This window comes from Biomphalaria glabrata, chromosome 3 (genome assembly GCF_947242115.1).
Source record: "Biomphalaria glabrata chromosome 3, xgBioGlab47.1, whole genome shotgun sequence".
NCBI classification, from domain to species: domain Eukaryota; kingdom Metazoa; phylum Mollusca; class Gastropoda; family Planorbidae; genus Biomphalaria; species Biomphalaria glabrata.
This window is the reverse complement of record NC_074713.1, coordinates 9,585,312-9,602,314: the sequence shown is the minus strand read 5'-3', so window position 1 is coordinate 9,602,314 and position 17,003 is coordinate 9,585,312. Positions and strand designations below refer to the sequence as shown.

General features: G+C 37.9%; 1 protein-coding gene across 2 annotated transcripts in view; it reads left to right on the top strand.

Annotated features, from left to right (window-relative positions):
* LOC106071369 (uncharacterized) overlaps positions 1-17,003 on the top strand; it is a 108,593-nt gene that overhangs the window by 54,676 nt on the left and 36,914 nt on the right. The window contains exon 1 of one of the 2 annotated variants that reach the window (XM_056024537.1): positions 14,610-15,032. The exons of the other annotated variant lie outside the window; for it this stretch is intronic. The gene's annotated coding sequence lies outside the window, so the exon portion shown is untranslated. Of the gene's footprint in view, positions 1-14,609; positions 15,033-17,003 lie in introns of those variants that run through there. 2 annotated transcript variants of the gene reach the window in all.

The following is a 17,003-nucleotide window of genomic DNA, read 5'->3' as shown; positions in this document are numbered from 1 at the left end:
AAAATTTTAAACAATGTGAGGAGAAGAAATAATGCCATGACAACGAAATCTTTTGTTATTATCTGGAACAATTTGTCAGGAAAAGAAGGCACTTAACTCTTAACATCCTTCAAATGTGTTCCTAGTTCATAAAAAAAAAGAGATTTTGTTTTAAAATTGTATTTGGTTTGCATGACTGCCCAATCTGGCCGCCATTTAAAATACTCGGTGCACGTTTTCATGCAATCATCATGTATATTTAAAGATCAGGAAATTACACAGTGCTGAAAAAACATTTTAAAAAAATAAAGGTGGGTTTTAAAAAAAAACGAAAGAATATGGGGAGAAAATGTTGCCCCACCAACTTAGAGACATGTTTACACTGCAGACTCGAGTTTCCCTCGCTAATGTTCAGCCTCGCGCCAAATGTTTGGTATCTTTAGGAAGAAACTTGAGCTGCATCCGGAGTTGTCTTTTCCTTTGTGACATGCGCGGGGCTGTGGCTAAAACTTGAGTCTGAACGCTGCACACAAGAACCTAAAACCTTTCGGCAAGTTTCTGCTACGTTTCATGGACTAGACTGAGGCGACCTACAAAGTAAAAGTTCTTCTTTCAGACTTTGCGATGATGTCAATTCTGTGGGTGTCATGTAACCAGCACAACGACCTTTACTTTTCCTCAACTAATGTCACGTACCAATTAGACCTGGGCGGACTCAGAATCATCCTAAGGATCCCGAAATTAAAAATCCCAATCATCAAAGTGATTCGTACCCTGGACCCCCGGTTCGGAAGTCAAGCGCTTACCATTTATCCACCACGACCTACAGCATTCAACAGAACCAGATCGCATGAATTATTTCCCTTGAACTAATATCATATCTAGAAAGTTTTTTTTTTTTAAAGCAAGTACTTAGGGCATTCGTTTAAATATAAAGATTTATACTGTTTGTTGTTACAACATTGAGAACTGAAGCTCGGTATTTTATTTTATATCTAATTTTAAATAATGAACACATTGTGATGTATTGGGGAGGGGGGATTAATTTTGAGCACTGTCTTTACAGTTTCAGTCGTTGCTGCAGAAAGAAGAAAACTTCCTAGACTGAAGCTCCTGCTGGACATTCAAGCGAGTGAAGACACACTGGACATCGCGGCTCAAACTCGGAGAGACTGTCCCAAACCGTTATAGCACAGCCATGCACATGTCGGGTTCCTTTTCTTGCTTGGCTCATTAGGGGGTTACTTAAATAAGAACAATTAATACTCAATATACTTCAACTCCAACTCCATCATCAATGAGTAACCTGAGATGAACTCCTATTGAAAAATCAGAGCAGGAAGGACTAGTCCTCCCGTAGTGCTCTGGCAAGAAACTTAGCCGTCCGGCGTAGTGCCTCATAGCTACCATACAAGTCGAGTGACTGCACAGGCAAGTCCCCCCTAAATGAGTAACCAAAACACTTTAATATCAAATAAAGCACACGATTATATCACTCTCTAAGAAATAATACAAACACCAGCCCAGTAAGCGACCGACCAACCTTCCTGGACCGGCAGGAAGGGCTCACTCACTAAAACACTCTCTCGCACATTCAACGAAGACTAAACCATTCAGTTCATAACAAGTGCCAGACTATTCACATTCATAACATGGAAGTACATAAAGAATGGGATATAACTATCATACCAAAATATCAAAGTAACATAGTCACTCTCGCCATACCTCCCCCAGACAGCACAGAAATTATTTTTTTTTCTGTGCTAAATTTCAGATTTTTTTTCTATTTTTCGAATATTTGCTGGGAAAAAAAAAAACTTGTTGCAAATATGGGAAACTGTAGTTTATTGAACGTGTATGTTCCTACAGATTTGTCCATTCTGCAAATCTCATAAACTAGTTCTCACATCTTCATACTCTAAAGTGTTTCTATGTATTACAAAAAATAAGAGAAAAAAGCAATGATGACCTTTAAGGAGAAGGAAGGGGAACCTCGCGTTCCAAATGTGTCTCACTGTGACTTCACTTTCACACCAGACTGATGCCAGTCGACTCGGACGCACTGACTTTAGAGATCAAACAGACGGGAATCAAAGTTAAGAAATAAAAAAAAGGATGGGGGGGGGGGGGAGTAAGACGATGAAGAAACAAGGTAACAAAAAGGTGCGGAGGGACGTAGATGCACCTTCCTCTCCACTTTTCAAGTCAGTGATACATCAGTGTAGCCAGTCGTCTTGTCAGCAGACGTGAAACTGACGCACGCGCAACGGAAAGTGAAATTTTTGGAAACTTTTTTGTTGTTCCTGAACATCTTTCTCTGGGGGCCAGGTGGGCGAGCGTGTTTGTTGTGATCTACGTGTGAAAGTTGATGGATACTTCTTTTTTTTTTTTTCTAAACATACCGGGCATTACCTTTAAAGTGTGAACTCACCACCACACACACACTGACACACACACATTCGCACATGTAGCCCACGCTGTTAAAATGCAAAGGTAAACAAGTCAATACGTTCTCTGCTCACAGGTAGAGTGTATTTATGAGGCGTCAAGTAGCGACTTCGTTAAAAGAAAAAAAAAAGTTTGGGGTACTTACCTACAAGGTTAAGTCTTTGTGGCAGTCCCGGGCTGTTAGAAATTAGCCGGAGGATGATTATTAGCACATGTTCTCGATAATCAATTTAATGTTTGGGGGGGGGGGGGGGAGTAAAGCATTGAAACTTTATTGACTTTGACTTCAACTTAGTGCTTCTTCTTTCCTAGTGCCATTAGAGCAATGAACGGGTTGCCTTAATCAGCCAAGAAAACCAATGACTTAGCAGAGTTGAAGTCTCTACTTAACATGCACGATTAGATTGACTCATGGGATGTAATTCTCTTCTCTTTTGAAGGAACGCCTGTAATTTAGAACTTAGATTCAGCCCTACCATTAGACCTGGACTGCAACTGACGTCCTTCCGTACTTCAGCACTTCACCTTATCGTATCATGGCTTCTAACCCCAGCTCTGTGTTTGGGGAGCCAAGTTCTGTTTTCCTCCATTCATATCGCAGTAAAGCAGAAATTGTGTAAAGCATTTTAAATAGAGAGAGATTTGTGTTGGGCAAAATGGTAACCACTTTATTCCCCCCCCCCCCCCTCCCCTTTGTGCTCATTAAGGCTGAAAACTCAATATGCCTGTGGAATTGTCTAGTAAAATAAATCAGTTGTTCTCACTGAGAGCTGTTGAAGTTTTTTAGTTCAATGGTTCAATGTCGCTTCTTCAGGAACGTCTATTCGACATGTACTTCTGATGCTATATGAAAGTCTGCTACTAAATTGACGTCTGTTTCATGGATGTCTTGCATGAACTTCTACATCCAAAAGAAAGTCTCTTACATAAAGGTCTGCTACCAAAAGAAAGTCTCTTACATAAACGTCTACTACCAAAAGAAAGTCTCTTACATAAAGGTCTGCTACCAAAAGAAAGTCTCTTACATAAACGTCTGCTACCTAAAGAAAGTCTCTTGCATAAACGTCTGCTACCAAAAGAAAGTCTCTTACAAAAACGTCTGCTACCAAAAGAAAGTCTCTTACATAAACGTCTGCTACCATAAGAACGTCTCTTACATAACCGTCTGCTACCAAAAGAACGTCTGACTAAGTGAACACAACGTGATATCTGTTGCTCTATGAACGTCTTCTAAGTGTCTAACGGTGCTGCGCAGGCGGCTGGGCGAATCGCAATGGTAATCAAGCGTGAAGTGCCATGCCTTGCTTCTTGCTCCTGACACCCTCAGTCGAATGGAAGACACGGAACATAAAATATGGGAGACAAGCAGGAACTGGGGGAATATAGGATGTATGGTTCAAGAAAGACAGAGAGATAGATAGAGGAGGGGACAGAGAGATGAAAACAAAAAAAAAAAGAAAGTGGAGTAAGGTGTAAACGTGTGTAGACATTTGTCTTGGGACTTTTTGATCTTCAGGTTCAGACCTTGTCTTCCCCTGAAATGCTTAAGACTCCTCCCCCCTCCCCCTTTTCTCTCTTCCCCAACATTGAATCGTCCAACCAAATGTCCAAATGTGTATTCACATTTTGAGAGACGAAAGTGTTGAGCAGTGGTTCTCTACTTTTATCTGCCTCAGCCTCCAGGTATGAAACTCAGTGCGTATAGTAGACACAGTGGCGTTAAGAGCACAGATCTAGATCTATCTATGAATCACGCGTTTCGGGATCAAGTAAACTTTATATTTAGGAAACTCTTTTTCTATTTTCATTATTTTCATTCCCAAAATAGAAATTTCATACAATTTATTTCATTCCCAAAATAGAAATTTCATACAATTTATTTCATTCCCAAAATAGAAATTTCATACAATTTATTTCATTCCCAAAATAGAAATTTCATACAATTTATTTCATTCCCAAAATAGAAATTTCATACAATTTATTTCATTCCCAAAGTAGAAATTTCATACAATTTATTTCATTCCCAAAATAGAAATTTCATACAATTTATTTCATTCCCAAAATAGAAATTTCATACAATTTATTTCATTCCCAAAATAGAAATTTCATACAATTTGTTTCATTCCCAAAATAGAAATTTCATACAATTTATTTCATACCCAAAATAGAAATTTCATACAATTTATTTTATTGCTCAAATGTATGTTACGAAAATCTTTTGCCGCCTCGTAGAACTCTATGCAGGGCACAAATATTGCTTAATCCGGCGCGTCTTCGACTTCTTCTGTTACAGATTCATGGTTTCGAGTTTTCTATTTAACAGATTAACTGCCTTTATTTTATGGTCCTTGAGGTCTCCATCTTCAATACAGTTTTATACTGTTATTTAAGTGTATATGGAATAAAAAAAAAATGTTTTAATTTGTTTAAGTTTGTGAAAATAATTAAACGAAAAAATTATCACAGTAACTATTTTTTTTTTTCACATATTAAACATTGGCCCTAATTAATTGTTCTTAGTCACTAAACGTTTTTAAAGTTTGAGTTAATTCGTAACTCATCACTAATAGTAATAGCTGTACATGTAGATCTTTATTATTTCATGTAAAATGTATAACCAATGTGATCATGTTTTTAGAACCGTTGGTCTGGTCATATCTGCCAGAGCTCTGGCGTTGAAACATCAATTACTTGTCACTTTGAGAATCTTAATGTTCAGATCGTCTGCTGCAGTCTCGTAAGGAGGCACTTGCAATGTCAATGCTTTCTGGCCTTCTGGGAGATAACCGGTCTTTTCGTTTAGTAGAGTTGGTGGTGCATACTTACATGTACTATATTGTAAAAGTAGTTCACCTTTCAGGCCTTGTCATCTATGGGGCAGATGATGTTAAGGTCATCTGTTTCTTTGGCCAACGGTTAACGAGCAGGGTGTCATGTGGCCAGCACAACGACCTACCGCCTTTACTTTCCCCATTAGAGCTGGAAGGACTCATTGGGGCGCCCTAAGATTTTCAAAATCCAAGTCTTCACCGAGATTCGAACCTAAGAGCCCGTGTTTGGAAGCCAAGATCTTAACAACTCAGCCATCGCCCCTCCCCCTTTACTATAATGTAGTTAACACAATTTTAGCCCCTTAAGCAAACACACACACACACCAACACGAACATGTTGAAACTTAAGAGAGAGAAAGGGAGGGGAAGGTTGCAAATAAAAATTGTTATACTTTAGAAGGTTTTGTTTAAATTTATTTATAGGTTAATTTGGGCTATTGGTTCACCGGACAATCGGTTCACCAGACTAGTGGTTCACATGATAAATGCTTCACCGATAAATGGTTCACCAACACCGCACTATCTGTTAACGAACATCGCATTAGCTGTTAGTGAGAATGAGCATTTGACTGGCTGTTAACAAACATCATTTGTTCATTAGCATTACATTGTCTTTCAAAGAACAATTTCCTATTTCTTAACTCTTTCTCTCCAAACTGACGATACCAACGTTGATTCCACCAGAATGTGGTAAATAATTACGGAGAGAAAGAGTTAATGATCGTTTATATTATTAGTCAGCGACTGCTGAATTAGCTGTTAGTGATCCCTGTGTTGTCCTCGTCATATCTTATCTTATCTTATCTTATATAATACAGACGTTACTTTAAAAAAAGATGATTACGTCCAACGCGTCATACATCTAGTCATGCATGTTAACCAATTACTTCAATGCTGCCAAGTCATTGGTTTTCCTGTCTGGCTCAGGCAACCCATTCCATCTATCCATATTGGATACTACTCAGAAGTGTCCTCTTTACAAAGTATTAGTTTTTAAGTGCTTTCTACGACCGCCTTTATATAACTACGAAAAAAGACTCGTTTATGTCCATCATAGGCCTCCATCCACTCTGATGTAATTAAGTTAAACATCTTTTCCGAGCGGGGCGTCCACCATGATGTAACTACACACACAGGCCTAGATGTGCTGTGCTCACGCTCCAGTCCTCGGTGACCCATCAAATCAAGTGAGAAAGTAAAATCCTCCAAGCCGACTAAATTGCTTGCTGGCCCAGCAAATGTGAATGCTTAATTCTGACAGATTTACACCCCCGAACGGACTTCCGCTTTGGAAAGAGTTGCTGACCCGATGAGTTATCGAAGGGGCGTCGCCCTGGGGGGTGGGATACAAGAATTTGCTCCATTAAGCTCTCATTGAGGAAAGTGGCAAGGATTTCATGCTATGAGTGTGGAGACATGGGAAGGGGGGAGAGAGGAACTCTCCGCCTTAGTGAAATACTCATCTCATCAAGTGAGGGCGTTTTTTTTAAAACTGGGGTGGAAATATTGACGTCATATAGCCCAATTAATTTACATAATCTCGAAGCCATCTTTTTTTTTTTTTTAAATTTATTTTTAAATACACATTCGATTTTTAGAGATTGGTTGTTAAAGTTGTCTCCATGGTTTCAGTTGATATGACGATATGATAAGCCTTTTTTTTTAAAAAGTTTCCCTCACAGGCATACACTCAGAACAAAACGATTCATGCTGTCTTTACAGTATCTGGCTGCTACTGGTGGTGCTATTGACGAGATGTCTTGATATCTTGAGTCGATTCCTGTTAACAGGAGTTCTTGATAAATGTCTAACTAAGTTTTAAATAACTAACTAGATAACACGCGCACAGTAAGCCAAACATAATGGGTTGACTAAAGACCGAAAATTAATAAACTTAATAATTTAATACTATGAACGAAGAAACTGTTCAATGTCGCTGTATTCCATTAAGTCCAGGAAAATGAAACATGTCTTCTCTACTCAAAGTCTATAGTTCAACTGTCCTATATTATGTCATAAAGTTATTTCCGCTTATTGTTTTTAGTTACCGTTACGTCACTCGGGATATTCCCGATTGCAAGTAACCATTTGAGCGCCAATCTACAACCTTTGTCACACATCGCTTTGATGGTGCTAGTATTGACATACATTTCTAGCGAATACATTCTGGTGTCACAATACATAAGAATATAATAAGAAAAGTCTAGTTCAGTCAAGAAAAGTCTAGTTCAGTCAAGAGAGTATTTTTTGTAGCATCATCAGACGTGAACAAACCAATGAAATTAGAGACAAACTTTGACCAAACATCTTGAAGAGAATTGAACTCCAACCATTAGACTGGATTGGATGTGCGCAACCAATGAGGTCAGTATAGGACAGTGTTTCTCAAACTTTTTTGTCTGCCGGCACACTAAAAAAACTACAAAAATTTCGCGGCACACCACGAAGAGCAACAGTTGTTTTATAATAAAAAATAAAAAAAAGATTTGACCTGTTTTTAAGTATTAAATTTAATGTGAAGGGTGTGCTTGTTTTTGAGAGCAAATGCGATCTAATCAAGGCTCCAAAGTCGACAAACAAACTCGCATTTCATCGTCTATTGTAAGAAGTCTCTCTCTTTTATTAGATTTGATTTCAGTCAGTGCTGAAAATCCAAACTCACAAAAACATGAAGATGCAAATGGAAGAATTATTTTGATTTATTTTAAACTGATTGCAGGATATAACTTGTTGATTGAAATCCAAACACATCCAGGCTTTTCTCGGTAAAACTTGACTTTAGAACTGCATCGTTTTTTAAAATCAATGAGCTGCTCTGCTTCTTCAGTTGTAAGATTTGTATCTTCATTGTTTCCAAACTGTTGGAAAGTAATGCTGCAATTCTGACTGAAGGTGTGTCAAAGTGTACAGAATTTCTGGGGTGATTTCTTTAGTTGAAGCACATTCATTGTAAGAAGAAGAAGCGAAGACACCTTTCAAGATCTTACCTTGCCACAAAGACAATTTTTTCACTGAATTTAATTTGTCAAATAAATCAGAGAGAAATGTCACCTTAACCCACCAGATCTCGTCATGAATAGAAAATCCAAAGTCTTTTTTTTTTCAGTCACCAAGAATGAAATCAGCTCAGCCTTGAGTTGGACGACACGCTTTAACACTTTTTCCCCTGGAGAGCCAACGAACGTTGGTGTAATACAGGAGACATTTGTAGTCTGAATTCATTGCTTCACAAAGCTCTGAGAAATGTCGGGATGCAAGTGGTCGAGATTGGATGAAGTTTACAACTTCAATCACTTGATCCAGAACAGACATCAAATCTTTCGGCAAAGATTTGAAGGCAAGAGCTTCTCTGTGGATCATGCAGTGAACAACTAATACATTTGAATTTTCTTGACTCTGGTGCAATGACTAACTCAGCCTATGTGTGTGCTTTCTTGCGTTTTGCTAATAATTAAGCAACCATATAACTTGCAATCAATCCCTTTTAAGGCAGCTTTAGGTAGTTCGTAAGTTTCTTAGCTTGTTTATTTTGTTGAGCCCTGATGTTTTCAAAGTATTCCTTCAGTTGCGCTTTTACAGCTGGATGTTTTGTTTCCAAGTGTCTCCTTCAATTTGCTTGGAACAAGCGCCTCATTCAACAAAGATGCATTGCAGATCAGACAGAATGGCAATGGAGATTCTTCAAGTCCCGAAGATATGAAACCATATCCGATGTAATCTTCTTTGTACCTTCGTTTGGTTCCTTGCTTTTCATTTAACGCTTTCGCAGTTTCATTCTTGCTAACGTATTTCTCCATGGATAAAAATGAATAATGCTTATTGATAATTTGTTATTTTTAGCATACACATAAAAATTTACATGAAACACATCGCTTATTATTATCGTTACCAATTCAAGAACTGCTGTCAGTGCTGTGCATCTGCTAAGACGGCCAACATTTAAGTCATTATATTAATATATTATGTATAGTGGACAATTCCATAACCTGAAGAGCTAACACCCTTTTACGTCACTATGGAGCGATCCACTACTATTACTGGTCGTTGTAAGTGGGCATGTCATCGTAATAGTAGACAGACTTGTGTAACACTGCACGGGGGGCTTTCTGAAAACTCCGGCGGCACACTAGTGTGCCGCGGCACACAGTTTGAGAAACACTGGTATAGGATATAATTATTAGTCTCATTCCTTATGATTGCAGCCTGGAACGCATCCTTTTAATCAGGAATGTGAAGCGAAAGTCTGAAAAGTATCGTAGGCTAGATATGGCAAATAGAAGACTTAATATGCAAATTTTTTAAACTTAAAAATTATTTTAAAAACTTTCCTCATTATGTTCATCTTCAAAATTTTGTTTGAGTATTATCTTCATTCCTGCAACCTACCCATTCTTAATCTATTACTGTTATTATATTTTTAGGTTAATCACTTTTCAATTGTTTATGATTTAATACTTGTGAATTATGGTAACTTACAAATAAAAACATATTAAAAAAAAAAAAAAAAAAAAAAAAGCCCACAAAAGAGGCAAGATGGCCCATAAAAGAGGCATATAAAGCCCAAAAAAGAGGCAAAGAAAAGAGGCATAAAGCCCAAGGATTCCTATGATGATAAAGCTAAAACTGAATAGCGCAAATTCTGAGGTTTCCTTTAAAAAAAAAAAAAAAAAAAAAAAATAATCAATAGATGGTGTTTTCTACTCTTGCATCCGCCTTCTCCAGGGCCATGTTACCTAAATATCACGGAATCTGTCGAGGTTTCTCCGATCTACAAACGAGATGTTGTAATACCGAGATCTAACGGAATATGACGAATGTACCCCGATTTACATACGGAATCTAGAAATGCCGAGATTTGACGTAATGTGACGAATTTACATGCAGAATCTAGAAATGACGGAATTGACGAATTTACCCCGATTAACATGCGGAATCTAGAAATGCCGAGATTTGACGGAATATGACGAATGTATGGAAAGGGGGTGGATGTCGTTTGTTTTTCGGTCTGGATTGGGGGGGGGGATGGGTAATCATCAAAAAAAAAAAAGTGTCCAGTGTCAGTACCCACGTAAATAAAGAGCCAGTATTTGACCGCTCACTCATGCCCTATCACGTGAACAAATGTTTGTCCTCAAGTTACAAATCAGGGCGAGCTTCCGGCTTCTTGCCCCGGCACGACATGCGCCCGGAATGGGAATTGTCTCTTCATGGCGCCCACCACAGGGATCCGCTTTACAAGTGGACACGGCCCGGTCGTTTAAGAAGGAAATGGTTTTATCGTCTGCGAATCGTGAACTTCGGATCTTTTTCTTAATTAGCCGGATTCTTTCCCCATGAAACTTCCCGGGTCAATAAAAAAAAAATCCGTTATTACTTTGCCCTTGAAAATCAATGTTTGTATATTTGTACAAACTTCGTACAAACTTCGTATACAGATTTTATAAAGACGTGTAACGTTATTCATAGGTAATAAATATTAATAGTAATTCATTATTTTTTTAATTTACTGAATAAAGGGATGTCTCTACAAGCTTGATAGTGATCTCAAAGTTGACATTGACTAGCGCCCTCTATTGGCACTGAGATGTAAAACCAATGGACGGGTAAGAGTACATTTGGAATCCAAATAGATTGAAGACTTTCCTTCAAAACACGTCTCAAGTCCTAGCACAAAAACTGATGCCGCTGGAAGTGTTTGAACTCGGGACTTTCATGACAACAGTTCTGATGCTCGTACGACACTTCTAGGCATCCACCCTAGTTAAGTGAGGTTCATACATTTCTAGAACGTGATTGGTCTGACTGAAGCGATTTTTCCAGAAAGTAATTGAATAGATTTCAGAACTGTTCAACACAAAAGCCTCAAAGATCTACTTTCGATGGCCGACATTTCAATTTTGTGTCTCTTCACACTAATGCTAAATATTTATACGTGAAAGAACTACCAACAAGCTCAAGTCTGGTCGTGTGGTATACGATCTTAGGTGTCGTTCTGTGGGCTCGATTGTCCCGGGTTCGAACCCTGCCCGCGTACATTCCACATCGTCCTAAAGGATGGTTTGGGCTGGGGCTGAAAAAAACAACAACATCCGAAACATTTCAAATAAATTCACACAAAGTAAACTTCCGCTTTCTTATAAAAAATGTTTGTGTCGTCTCCAGCACACATTTATATGCGCCCATAGAAGATCACATTTTAAGCCAACCCTAAACTTTTCTTTTTAGTCTAGGTCTAGACATAAAAATCGACAATCTTCAGAAAATAAAAAGATAATAATCCTTTTTAAGTAGAAAAAAAAAAGAATACAAAACACAAAGTACTCCTTGACTTATTTCAAGCTACAAGGTGTCGTGTCCAGATGTCGCTCTTTAAGAAGGGTCATATCAAAGAAATAGAAATATTTTTCGAGTCTTAGCAAAATGCAGGCATGCGATATTAAATCATCTGTTCCCAGGCCTAATGTTAACTGGGAAAGAAATTAATGTAGTCAGCACAAGAACCAGCTGCTTTTTACATTTTCTGTTTGCGGCCCGAGACCCAATTAGAGATGCACAACTTAGTGACATCAATCAAGGCTTTCAACCAGAATACTAGGATAACGTACAGCATCCTTTATTGAATAATACAGCTCGTAGCAACAACAGCAACAACAACAACATCATCAACAACAATTATAACATCAACAACATCCACAACAGAAACAACAACAGCAACAGTAATAACATCAATAACAATAACAGTAACAACAATAACAGTAACAACAATAACAACAACAATAACAACAAAAACAATAACAGTAACTACAAAAACAACAACAATAACAGTAACAACGTCAACAATAACAGTAACAACAATAACAACAACAATAACAGTAACAACAATAACAACAACAATAACAGTAACAACAATAACAACAACAATAACAACGAACTTTCAAGAGACTTCATTCAATGTCTAAATAACCCTGGATATCCAGTGATAGTGTCCATTTGATGTGTGCTGAAATATAATTTACTTTATTTTGTGCATACACTTTATTAAAAAAAAGAAGGGCAATGTTATAACAGACAAGGGGGGTGGGGGGGGATCCCTTGGAACTGAAAGGTATTTGCGATTACCTCCATATCATTTTCATTTTTCTCGTCTGCGAGACAATATTTCAGGTGGATCTTCTTAAACAAAAAAATAATCCGTGTTCATCCGACCTGGCCAAACAGTCCCATCGTAAATACATGCTCATCCGCCTTGGCCAAATATTCCCATCACCTTTCTTTCAAGGTCATCGCTGTGTATCTTCTGATGTATGATTATCTGTTTAGCACGCAGAAAGCAGGTATGAAATCCCTTCAAACGACTGGACTCGCGAAATTTCACACTGTCTTCACAATCTCTGGGGGGTGGGGAGATTTGGACGCCCCTCTCTTTACCTTTTTACCCCCCCCCCCACTTCAAATCATATTTATCCCTTCCCCCTCCCCACCAGTTTCGACATCGTTGGCTGTGGGAAAGGTACACAAGACTTGATGGTTGGTGTCAACACAGAAGATATGGAGAATATGACTACATTACTGGCCAGGGAAAATTTTTTTTTAAACATTGGAACTCAAGACAAAGAAACGATTTTAGTCTTTGACACAGAATTGGAAAAAACAAGATGGGGTTGTGACAATGCAAGTTAATTTTAACAAGTATTTAAAAAAAAAAAAAAGCTTGTATTGAGTGAAATTGCAGCAATTATTTTAAATCAGTCAAGTAATTTTAAATAGATCTAGATTAACAGTAATAAATGTGTGCGATTGTAAAATAGTTGTATTATATTTTTTTTAGCGCAAAACTCATGTCTATAGAATGCTCATTGCAGTGTGGTCCAATCACTTTTGATGACCAGTTGGTACAGCGGGGGCGGGGAAGGATCAGGGAGGCTTCCATGCTCGAAAGCTTTTAAAAACAAAATGCTCAAGTCTGAATTCGAGCCCGGAGTCTGGAGCCTCCATGATGGAAAGTCGAATTATTAGCAACTGAGTTATAAATATCGAAGTTATAAATATTGAAGTTATAAATATTGAAGTTATAAATATCGAAGTTATAAATATCGAAGTTATAAATATTGAAGTTATAAATATCGAAGTTATAAATATCGAAGTTATAAATATCGAAGTTATAAATATCGAAGTTATAAATATTGAAGTTATAAATATTGAAGTTATAAATATTGAAGTTATAAATATTGAAGTTATGAATATTGAAGTTATAAATATTGAAGTTATAAATATTGAAGTTATAAATATTGAAGTTATAAATATTGAAGTTATGAATATTGAAGTTATAAATATTGAAGTTATGAATATTGAAGTTATAAATATTGAAGTTATCACATTAATTTTCCTTGTTGGTATACAAAAATAATTAATTGACTAATTGTTGTTTTTTTTTTAATTGATTCGTGTCTTGTCTTTGCCAAACAATATTTGGGGACTAAGTTTCAAGTTGATCTTAGAATGGGTGTGAGAGAAATAACGTGTACAAAGTTTTTTACCCGACAAATAGACAGAGTGAGCTGAAATAGTAAAGTTCCCCTTTCAGACCTTGTGGGGCAGATGATGTAAAGGTCATCTGTTTCTGTAACCTTCGGTTAATGAGGGTGTCATGTGGCCAGCACAACGACCAAGTACCTTAACTTATCCCCAACTAATGTCAGGTACCCATAAGAGCTGGGTGGACTCAGAGGCGCCCAAAGATCCCGAAATTAAAAATCCCAGTCTTTACCAGGATTCGTTCCCAGGACCCCCGGTTAGAAAGCCACGCACTTTACCGCTCAGCCACCGCGCCTCCGAGCTGATATAAGCTTTGTAAAAAAAAATAAAAATTAAATGAATATAATGAGGAGTGTCACATTTCACATAACAAGATAACACTCAATAATAACTTCATTGTAGGTCTAAAAACTCGCATAACCCCCTTCCCAATCTCTGCTCACGCACTTCGAGACTCTCCTTCCCCACCCCATCCACATTTTCCTTTTCTTAAATCCGCCCCTGAACATATCGATGTGCACAGTATCCAGACGTGATGAAACCAATTGTCACTCTCTGGTCAATACAACAGTTCGCAGGCTGCAAGGAGAAGGGGAGCGCGTGTGTCAGAGGCATTATGAGAGGGAGGGGGGTGTTGAAGTAGTGTTTTAAACAAAAAATGAGGAGGAGATATCCTCTCTGTTTGCTTAGACCCCCCCCCGCCTCTCTCTCCCCACTCCTACAAATCGCCTCTCACTTCCTTAGCATTCCACACTAATATCTGTCACTCGAAATCTATTGCTGACTTCGGAAACTTTATCTTAAAATAAAGAACGGCCCCCGAGAACCGGTGAGAAACTATGTACTTGATTCTAAACAGTTGGACGTGTCGTTGGAAGTTTTCGCTGTAGTACATTTTTTTTTTCTTGTATTTTTTTTAAACCTTTTCAACTCCCGCAATATTTTTGTATTTACGTGAGCCGAGATGCACCGAACGCCTGATAGATTAATTCTAACACTGGATGTGATAGATTGACTTTTTTTTTTTTACCCGGAAGTGATAGATTGGTGCATTCCCCTGAATGCTCTTCTGTTGGGTAAAGCCGATAGATTTTTTTTTTTTTTGGTCGGGCAGAGTTGACATTTATCCGTATATTTTGATTGGTCAGATCGGGCCTGCTGATCCGTAAACCTGTGGACATATCTTGGCGCGAACACTCGTCTGCTAGGATAATTTGACATCACGTTTTAGACGTCAGAGTAAGTTGACATTTCTTCCATTACATTTTGTTTTTTTAAATCATATTTTATGTGTGTGTGTTTGTTTTTCTCTGAAAAATAAAGGGGGGGGTGGGGATTTGAGGTGGTCAAATAGTGTAGAACTGAATATATCGTGCGGCTATGTAATATCTTATATTACAAATAAGAGACTTTTCATCCAATTATCAATACATGGGGTGTTCTGCTCAAGTTAAGATGTTGCAGGCAGAGATGAATGATATAATCTTATCTTATCTTATCTTATAAAAAAAACAGACGTTATTTCAAAAAAGAAGATGATTACGTCCTACGCGTCATGCAACTAGTCATGCATGTTAACCAATGGCTGAAATTCTGCCACGTTTAAAGTATCAGACTCTAATCATCGCGATTTGATAAAACATTAAGGGTTGTTACACCATCAATAACAGTTGTTAAAGTATCTATGCGAGCTGATAAAGTATCAATAAAAGTTGATACTAAATATCTCTATAAATTCAAACAAGTGCTCCTTCTTCCGTAGTGCCATTAAAGAATGGAATAGGTTGCCTGAATCAGCCAGGAAAACCAATGACTCAGCAGCAATTAAAGTCCCTAATTAACAATCACGACTAGATTAACACCTGAATACACTTAGGACGTATGAATCTTATCTTTTGATTGAACGTCTAAAATTTATAAGAAAAGATAGGATAAGATAAGATAATATTAAAAAAAACAACTGCTCAAGACATATGTGAGCGACAAATTCTTTCTCTTATTGTTCTTTAAATCCCATTCGTCCATTAGAATGGTCATCACAGAAAGCTGTAAGACATCAATCGAACTGGGCGCTGGCCACTAGACGATCATTAATGTAGTCGCTGTCGTTAAATTATGTAGAGCTGCCTCAGTGGCCTCTGTTATTTGATGAAATGTTGGAAAGAAAAGGTTGCATCAACAACGACCCGCGGGTGGAGACAGTGTCAACTGGAGTAGGGCGATGGAGAATCAATAGAAGCAACTTTTTGTACAACAGAAACAAGTGCTAGCCTATTATATGGCATTTTACACATTACGACCACAGTAGGCTTACTGTAATCTTATCTTCTTATATTATAAATTACAGACATTTCTCTAACAGATCCTCATAATAGAGTCTTAGGCGTATCCCTGTGTTAGTTTAGCCGTACCTGGTCACTGGTTTTCCTAGCAGTCTCGGGCAACCCGTTCCATGCTTTTATAGCACCAAGGAAGAAGGAGCGCTTGTACAAATTATTCCTAGCATATGGAATAAGAAATGTGCTTCTGTCTTTGTGTCTTTCTGAGTATAACAACTATATAATGTATGAGTTCGTATGCTGACGGAATTCAAATATTTTTTAAATAGCACTGACTGACTGACGGATTGACTGATGGGCGGATGTGGCATCACGGCTATTCATGGCTATTCACATTTTAGACTCGTTATGAAATAGTGTCTTTGGCCCATAGGAGACTGTTAGCTAATAGGACACTGTGTGACCAATAGGAGAAGGTTGTACCCATAGAAGCCTGAGGGTCCTATACAAGACTATTTGTCCTTTACAAAACCTTATGACCCATGCAAGACTTTGGGTCCCATACAAACAGTGGTTATTGCATTCGATTGAAGCGCCTTGAGTATCTTATAGCCTGTGGCGTCACTGGGGGCGGGGGTGCGGTCCGCACCGGGTGACACCCGTTGGGGGGGGGGGGGGGGTGACACCCAAGTTAAAAAATGTACTTTGTGAATAACTGACAATAAAAATAAACGACAGTGGCTAAATATTGGAACACGCTATTCACAATTAATAAATAGATCTATACACTTTTTTTTTCATTTCGACTAAGCATATTTTAATTTTTAAATTCTATCAAAAGGTTTAAAATGTTATATTATACTTAATATCACAAGGAATACCTGAGACCTTACTTTCAGCTGTATACCAGCTGCATGTATGTATATGAACA